This window comes from Echinops telfairi, unplaced genomic scaffold (assembly GCF_000313985.2).
Source record: "Echinops telfairi isolate 266 unplaced genomic scaffold, ASM31398v2 ScPeMD7_7424;HRSCAF=8462, whole genome shotgun sequence".
In the NCBI taxonomy this organism is placed as follows: domain Eukaryota; kingdom Metazoa; phylum Chordata; class Mammalia; order Afrosoricida; family Tenrecidae; genus Echinops; species Echinops telfairi.
The window spans coordinates 4,280,636-4,289,634 of record NW_022111324.1 but is presented as its reverse complement, the minus strand read 5'-3'; positions in this window follow the sequence as shown (position 1 = coordinate 4,289,634).

Below are 8,999 nucleotides of genomic sequence, written 5' to 3'. Positions count from 1 at the left end.
AAGTCAGCCCAGAGGCTATGGTGAGTGTTTGGGGGATCCAAAGGTGTATAATGTTGATAGGTTTCCTCAAAGACACAGACACTCACACGGGCTTATGAGGAAAAAGTTTTAGGAACATTGAAAACTGCATTGGTGAGAAAAGGCCAGGTAAGTTGCACGGGGACATTTTCTCATCAAGACAAAGCACTCCCTTGTCCTTTGGGGTAACAGGGCTGCCCCACAAGAATTTCCTTGGGAAACCCCAACACCCCTACTGCCCTGGTCTTGCCCCTTCCCCTTAGTCCCAAAGTCCCTCCAGGAGGCCCAAGCTGTCATTATGAAGTGTTTACCGTCAAAGTGAACGGCACGGATTCTTCATGAACGGGGGAAAGAGGGGAAAATAGCACCGTCAGAAGTAAGCTTAGAGACCACAAGAAGAACGTGAGCAGCAATAAAGCTTCACTTGCTGATATTTTTGTTTATTAAAGGCTGTTATTATTAAGCATGAAGGCACTTTGATTTACCCTTGTCTATTCATTTTCTCCATATGTAAGAATAAAGCCACCTTATTATCTGATGGAGGACCTGGACAGTGTGAACAGCTTTCTTACTTGACTGTCACTGGAAAAGTTTCAGGTTAGAATGTATCAACAGGCACCTTGGAAGAAAGCTTGAGTCCGCTGTTGAAAACCCTTTGGGAGACAGTCCTTCTCTGACCCATATGGGGCCAAGCTAAGCCAGCTGGGCTTGATGGCAACTTTTCCCTCCTGGGTTCTATTTCCCCTTAACAGTGAGTAGACTTTTGTCTAGTTTAGGATAAAAGTTAGGTGGAGATCATTCACAAATATAAAGGCTAAACAAAGAACTCAACTAAAAAAAATCCTGCACTGAATTAAGATTTTTCAAAAATCAGTGTGATTTTTGTAGTGACATATTCGGAGGCAGTCAGCCTTTTGTAGAACTTGGCCCTGCCAAGGTAAAGCCAGAATGGCCAGCCGACACGTATTTCTTTTCAGAGGGAGGGATGAAGGGGAGAACACTATGATTCCAAGTCTTTGTTTTTAATTTCTAAAACAGGCTTTGAGATCCAATGCAAAGATGAACTTCTGAAAACCCAGAACTTCCCATTAAAGAGCCAAGCTTTAGGAGAGAAACAGTGGGCATGGCGGAAGAGCAGGGAAGGGATTGCATCCTATGTTAGACAGGGTTCTCTAAGGAAACAAACCAGAATTCTAATAATTATGTAGATAGATAGATAGATAGATAGATGATAGATAGATAGATAGATGATAGATAGATAGATAGATATAGATAACATAAAAAATAAAGAGTTAATTAAATTATAAAGCAGTACAAATGGCTCAGTGCACTCACTCCCATGAGACAGCTGAGACACTGGCAGTCCTTCAAGTCCTGAGGGTCACCATGGAGCAATTCAGGCTATCCGGGCACAGGCAGCAAACAACAGTCAGCAAACAACAGCAAACAACAGTCAGGCTATCCGGGAACAGGCAGCAAACAATAGCAAGGCAGGTCACCAACAGTCAGCCAGATGACAGGGTCTTACAGTCCCCAGCTCAAGAGATGTAAATTCCAATTGTGTGGCAAAGCAGGTCTTGAAGGAACCTCAAATTACAGTGGCACACCCCACAGGTTAGGTGTCCCACAGGTAGTGTAGCTTGAAAACAGAGGCACCGAACAAGCAAGGCAGCTGCACACTGGTCCGATAATCAAAGAGCAAGAGACAAGAGAGGCGAGGCTCGCGGAGCCATTTATCTCTCCGCCCTTCAATTAATCCCACATGTGTTCATTGGCCATGTTGGCACAATGAACATGAACTATCTCACACCCTAAAAGTTCAAGAACTGACGGACTTGGAAGAAGCTGAAGGTTGTCCCTACACCAGGGTTTCTGCCCCTCGACACTATTGAGATTCTGGGCAGGATGACTCTTTGTTTAGGGAGCTGTCCGCTGCACTATCTGATGCCTGTGGTCTCTGCCCACTGACCCCAATAGCAGCTTCTGTGAAGATGATGTTGTGAAGGGAGCAGAGAACCATCGTCCACATCAGCCCCAGACTGATCTTTGGATTGGAAGTCTGACCTATTTCCTCTCTCCAACTTTTTGTAATGCAAATTCTGACACTAGCCACCCCTACATAGCTCTCTCTGGTCCTCTGCTAGGTTTGATCATGTGTTTCAATGGCCACAGAACTTACAGACCATACTTAGAACCACGAGGTTTATCAGAGAAGTAACAGGTTACAATTCATGATCAGGAAAGACTCAGGAAGGATCATCTCTTCTCAGCTGAACCTGCAGGCAAGACTCTCTCTAGCCTGTGGCCGCTCAGCTCCTGAGTCACTTCACTGGATCCTTCAGCTCAGCTTCTGCAGGCACTGCTCAGGCTCCTTGTCTCAGTCAATAAGTGCTTGGGCCACCACATTCTCTCGGTAGCCTTGATCCGAAAGCGCTCCGCTGTTTCACTCCTGGGCCAGTCTGTCCACTGTCAATGACTGAGATAGTTAAAGTTTATTGTGCCAACCTGGCTGATAACCACATGTGGGGTTAATTGAAGGTTGGACAGATAAATGGCTGGGTGAGCCTCAGCTTTCTAATTCTTCGGTCTCTTGCTTTCTGATGGTCGGACCAGGGTACAGCTGCCTTAGCCAATTCCCTGCTTCAGCTGGCAAGGCTCACTTCCTGCAAGACATCCCCAAGGAGAAGCCTCATGGACCTACCCTGATGCCACCCTGGGTACTGGAGCAGACATGTGGAGACCCCTGTCAACACTGAGATGCTTACACATGCACTAACTCGGCTTTCCTCCTGCAGTCAGCATCATCGTGTGCTTTGTGAGATGGAGGAGGACTTTGTGGATTGGTGTTGGACATATGCGCTAATGTTGGACTTGTGGGCTTGGACAGCACTGGGTTGGGATGTTTTCTTGATGTGCACTTACCTTTTATATAAAACTTTCTCCTATACATATGAGTTTTTAAGGATTTGTTTCTCTAAAGTACCCAGATTAACACAATGCCTTTCTCTGTGAGCCAGGAAATCCACCGTGCCCTCTCCTGCAGGTCTCCTGGCCCTACTGTGTGCCATCTTCTGCAGTCTTAGGTGCCACCACTCTCTCTCTAACTCCAATGCCTGCATGGCACTCAGGGAAATCACAGGGGTCCAAAGCACACGCGCTAGTCCTTTACCTGCTCTGTGGTAGTGAGGACTCTCACTTCCTGCCTCTGACCAACCCCTACAGTGATTATCTACAATCATTTGGTGGGAGGTATAGACCATGGTGAAAAAAAGCCATATAAACATGAACTTGTGAAAAACAACAATAAATGTCTCCAGACATTGCCACAAGTCTCCCAGGGGGCACAGAACCATTCCTGGCTAAGAACCACTGCTGCACTCAGTGGGCTTGCTTTGTGCCAATTTTAGGCCCACATGCTGAGAAGATGAAAATCCTTTTGGGTGGACAAGGGAGATGATGTCTCAGAGTCTGAGGGTTTTATTCAGGAGAGACATTTAGGCCAAGACCTACTGAAGGAGCCCGGAGGATGAGGTAATAGAAATCTAGATCATTTAGGGAGATCCCAAGGAGAGGCTGAGCCAGGGTCTTCTTGCTGGGAGCTTAGTAATACCCCGCAGCACAGTACCTGGGCTGCTGAGAACTTGGGAGCAGTTGAGAGAGGTCCGGGAGACACAGAGAGGGTCCCCAGAGGCAGGAAGTGTGTGGTGGAAAGTTGGAGCTGAGAAATCTGAAATACATGTCCCTTAAGCAATGGAAGTCACCGAAGCCAGAGCCGGGAGCCCTTGCACCACTTCCCACATCACTCACAAGAGGAAGGAGAGCGGGGGTGGTGGTCCTGAGCTGTGAGCTGAGGAGGAGCCACTGCTGTGACAAGCCCTCCTGGCACGGCCAGTGCTGGCAGCACTGCTTCCTGAGACACCGCATTGGGAGGGTCTGTAGACAGGGTATGCCGAGAGGGAAGGTTCTGTTGGAGGAAGCAAAGTTAAAACTTTGCCCATCAGAGTTTGTGAGATTTATGTGTGTGACAAGTTAAGTCAGCATTGCTAATATTATTTGGTGAGGAATACATTTAAAAAAAACAAAACTAAAATGAGTGTGTCTTGTATTACACTTGAAGGTATACTGTCTTAAAATATAGGCCAGCGGTTCTCAACCTGTGGGTCGTGACCCCTTGGGGGGTTGAACAACCCTTTCACAGGGGTCGCCTAAGACCATCAGAAAACACGTAAATATTTCACAATATATAATTATATATCATTTTGTGATTAATCACTGTGCTTTAATTATGTTTAATTATATTCAATTTGTAACCATGAAAATACATCCTGCATATCAGATATTTACATTACAAATCATAACAGTAGCAAAATTACAGTTATGAAGTAGCAATGGAAATAATTGCATGGTTGGGAGTCACCATGACCTGAGGAACTCTGTTAGAGGTTTGAGGTATTAGGACGGTTGAGGACCACTGCGATAGGCCATTTGTGCTGCTTCTGCCCATCAGAAACCAGCAAGTCAAGCTCCTCCTGCAGTCTTCCCGTTTGTTGTCCATAGCAAGTTCTCTCTGCCGGATGCTTTGCTGCTTTGTCAGGGGAGCTTACCCAGAGCTAAGATTGAGGAAGAGCAGGTCTACGAGATCAGAGTTAGAAAACCCCAAAAGGAAGGACTCACGCAGCGTGTTTTAAACCGAAAGAACTAAAGGGGAAAAAGTCAAGCCTTGAGTTGCAACATACCAGGAGGCTAAGGGGAAGGTGGGGGAGAAAGGAAGAATTGGTCACAAGGATCGACATATAACCCCCTCCCATGGATGGGCGGGAGGGGTACGGACAACAGAAAAGTGGGTGAAAGGAGGTAATAGAAATCTAGATCATTTAGGGAGATCCCAAGGAGAGGCTGAGCGATGTAAGATATGAAAATAATAATTTATAAATTATCAAGGGTTCAGGAGGGAGGGAGGGTGGGAGAGGGGGAAAATAAGCTGATACCAAGGGTTCAAGGGGAAAGAAAATGTTTTGAAAATAATGATGGCAACATATGTACAACTGTGCTTGACACAATGGATGAGTGGATGGATTGTGATAAGAGCTGTAAGAGCCCCCAATAAAAGTATTTAATAAAAATTTAAAATAAAAAAGATTCTATTGGCAACGTATTGAATGAAGTGGAAGCATGTCGGACATGTCTCTTGGAAGACAGAATACGCAGAGGCACTGTGATAAAGAAGAAAGTAGAAAGAAGAGTCCGCGTACCACCACGTCAGGAAGCAGCACATGAGCAAGGACTGCTGGTACTGAAGGAGTCCAAGCTTCACTGAAAGCATCCATCGAAAACAAGACTTCAGGAATTGGTGGAATAAAAACTGAAATGATTCAGCAAGCTGAGGAAGCACTGGAAGCCCTCGTCTATACAAGGACCAGTAGAATTGATTGAACGAGATCCATATTTGTGCCATTCCAAAGAAAGGTGACTAAATGTAGTTCCGAAATTATCGAACAACATCATTGATATCAAGTAAAAGTTTACTGAAGATCAACCAATAATGGTTGCAACAGTACATCGTCAGGGAGCTACTAGAAGTTCAGGTTGGCTTCAGAAGAGGACATGGAACAAGGGATATCGTTGCTGATGTCAGATGCATCTTGGCTCAAAGCTGAGACTACTAGAAAGATGTTTACTTTGTGTTTTATTAACTGGGTAGACTAGAGAAACAAATCCAGAGAGACTCATATGTATATAAGACAGAGCTTTATATAAAGGGTAATCGTACATTAAGAAATCATCCCAACCCAGTCCAGTCCAAACTCATAAGTCCAATATTAACCTATATGTCTGATACCAATCTGTAAAGTCCTCTTCAGACTCATGAAACACATGCAATGACACTGAATGCAGGATGATCACAGGCCAGTGGTTAGAAATTCTTTGGATCCAGTGGCGTTGTAAGCATCTCAGAGCTGGCAGGGGTCTCCATGTGGCTTTTCCAGCTTCCAGGGTTGCATCAGGGTAGGTCCATGTGCCTTCTCCTCAGGGATGTCTAAAGGGAGTCAGCAGAAAGAGAGAGAGATGTCTCCCTTCCAAGGAGGAAAAATAGGAACTCCTAGAATCCTTAGGGGAAGGCCATGCCCACACAGAGGCCTTATTGGCTATAACCTGATTGACAGCCTAGACTCCACCCCTACACTCTTAATCCTCAAATTGACAAATGATTAACTACTACATTATCTATACAAAGGTATTCAGCGGTGTGGATTATAAAAATCTATGGATAGCTTTGAGAAGAATGGTGTGGGATGCTGAAGGGTTTTTCCCCAGGTTGTCCCCCAAATATATGCCAAACCTAAGACACTGCATGCATCACATGGTAAATGACTGTCCACTTGGAGGTCAATGCAAGCTGCTTAGAGGTTATCTCCCTGAGGGTTATCAGCCATCTAGATCAGTCAGCCCCTATAGTCTATCACACCCGAGGTGGGGCCCACTCCCTGCTGATAAGGACAGTGCATTTTTTCCCTGAAGGAGAGCCCAGAGACAAGGTCAAGTCAACTCAAGGAGGACCAATGTTAGCCTGCCATCTTGAATCTAGGGTTCGTCCATCTTGTCACATGTGTATCCTTAGTGTCACCCCCCTTCTGATTGCATGTACACCCCTAGCTTGTCCCCCTCCAATTGATGTGTGCCGATTCTACAACCCCTTCCAATTATGATGGAAGTATGATATAATTAGTATATATAAGCCTTGGTTAGAAATATATTCTTTCCTCCTCTCTCTGCGTGGATCAGGTGGCTGAGATCCTGGTGTCCCGAAGGTAAGCATGCTACCATGAAATGTGTCTGATTCCTTTATTCTCTCTCCTATCTCTCTTATGCTCTATGACTTTACCATGATCTTTGTGTGTTATAACCTTACTGTTGTACCTATGCACCCTGCGGTTGTCAGAGGCTGGTTTGCTCTGAGAGAACGGGAACATCAGAACACTCCACTGGGCTTCTGTTGAATTGGTATGTAGATCAAGGGGCAGCTGTGCCAACAGAAAAAGGAATAGTACATGCTTTTTTTAAAAACAGGAAAGGAGTGTGTCAGGGTTGTATCTTCTCACCATAATTATTCAATATGTAAGATGAGAAAATAATTGGAGAAACTGGATTATGTGAAGAAGAATGCGGCATCGGGATTAACAGAAGGTTTATTAACGACCTGAAATCTGCAAATGGTACAACCTTGGTTGTTGTAAGTGAGGAGGAATTGAAGCACTTGCTGATGAAGATCAAGGATTGCAGCCTTCAGTGTGGATGACAACTGAATAATGTACAGAGGACCAAAATCCTCACAATGGGGTCAATAGGTAGCAGCATGATAAATGGAGACAAGATCAAAGTTTTCAAGGATTTCTGTCTTGCTTAGATCCACAATCCATGCTCATGGAAGCAGCAGTCAAGAGATCAAAAGATACAGTGCACTGGGTAAATCTGCTGCACAAGGCCTCTTTAAAGTGTTAACAAGCAAGGCTGTGACTTTGAGGCAGAAGGTGCACCTGGCTCAAGACATGGGTATTTTCAATCGCCTCCTATGCACGTGAAGGCTAGACACTGAATAAGGAAGGCCAAAGAATAACCAAAGCATTTGAATTCTGATGCTAGCAAAGAATGTTGAACGTACCAGGGACTGCTAAAAGAACAAATAAATCTATCTTGGAGAAAGTACAGCCTGAATGATCCTTAGAGACAAGGCTGAGGAGACTGTGGACATGTTGTCAGGAGATGCGCCTCACACTTGGTAAAGGAGAGGGGCTGTGACAAAGAGGAATGCCCTGGACAAGATGGACTGGCACAAGTCACCACAACAGTGGACGCACAAGTAAGAACATTCATGAGGATGGCACAGGCCCGGGCAGTGCTTCATTCTGTTGTACACGGGGTCACCCTGTGTTGGAACTAATCTGAAGGCACCTAACAATCACAGAAAAGAGATCTGGTGAGGCCAGATCTAACTTCGGTTAGTTTCTCTGAAAAAGCAAATCCAGTGACACATTGTGGCAGTTACATAATCTCCTGTCAACTTGCCAAGGGGTGGGGTCTAGCCTATCAATCAGGTCATAGCTAAAGAAGCCTTTGTGTGGGCATGGCCTTCTCCTGAGGGTTCTGGGAACTCCTGTCTTCCTCCCTGGGGATGGGACACACATTTTCCTTGTCAGACATTCCTGTTGACAAGCCACATGGAACTACACTGATAAAGCCAGAGCCCTGGATCTGGAGGGGCCACTTGGAGACCCATGCCAACACTGAGATGTTTCCACCACCACTGGATCCACAAGACTTTCCGCCCATTGGCTTGTGATCTTCCTGCATTTAGCATCATTGCATGCGTGTGTGAGTCTGAGGAGGAATTTACAGTCTGATATCAAACATATGGACTAATATTGGACTTATGGACTTGATCTGGACTGGGCTGGGACGTGTTCTTCATATACAATTGCTCTTGATATAAAGCTCTTTCTTATACACATTTGAGTGTCTATGAATTTGTTTCTCTAGTCAACCCATAGTAACACAGACATGTGTGTAAATATAGAGAGATATTTACTTCAAAGAAATGGCTCATGTGAATTATGGAGACTGGCAAGACCCAAAGTATCTCACTGGAGGCTTCTCCTGACTCGCATGGTTGCTAGGCCTATCAGAGCCAACATCTGCAGGTCACACTGCAGGCTTCAGGCTGCAGGCTTCTCATGCAGCAAGAACAGAGGGTCAGAGAATGATGAGACGAATGCAGGACATAGAGAGAGCGTAAGGTTTATCAAAACATTCGTGCATGTGGGGGCTTCCAAAAATTGATGGAAAATGAAGTGACAAGACAATGGAATTATTCACGAATATTTTGAAGCCCTTTTGTATATTGGGAGAGAATGACCGGGTTTTCTAGTCTTGTAGAGAGTTACAGTCTCGGAAATTCACAGGGGCATTTCTACCTTAACTTACAA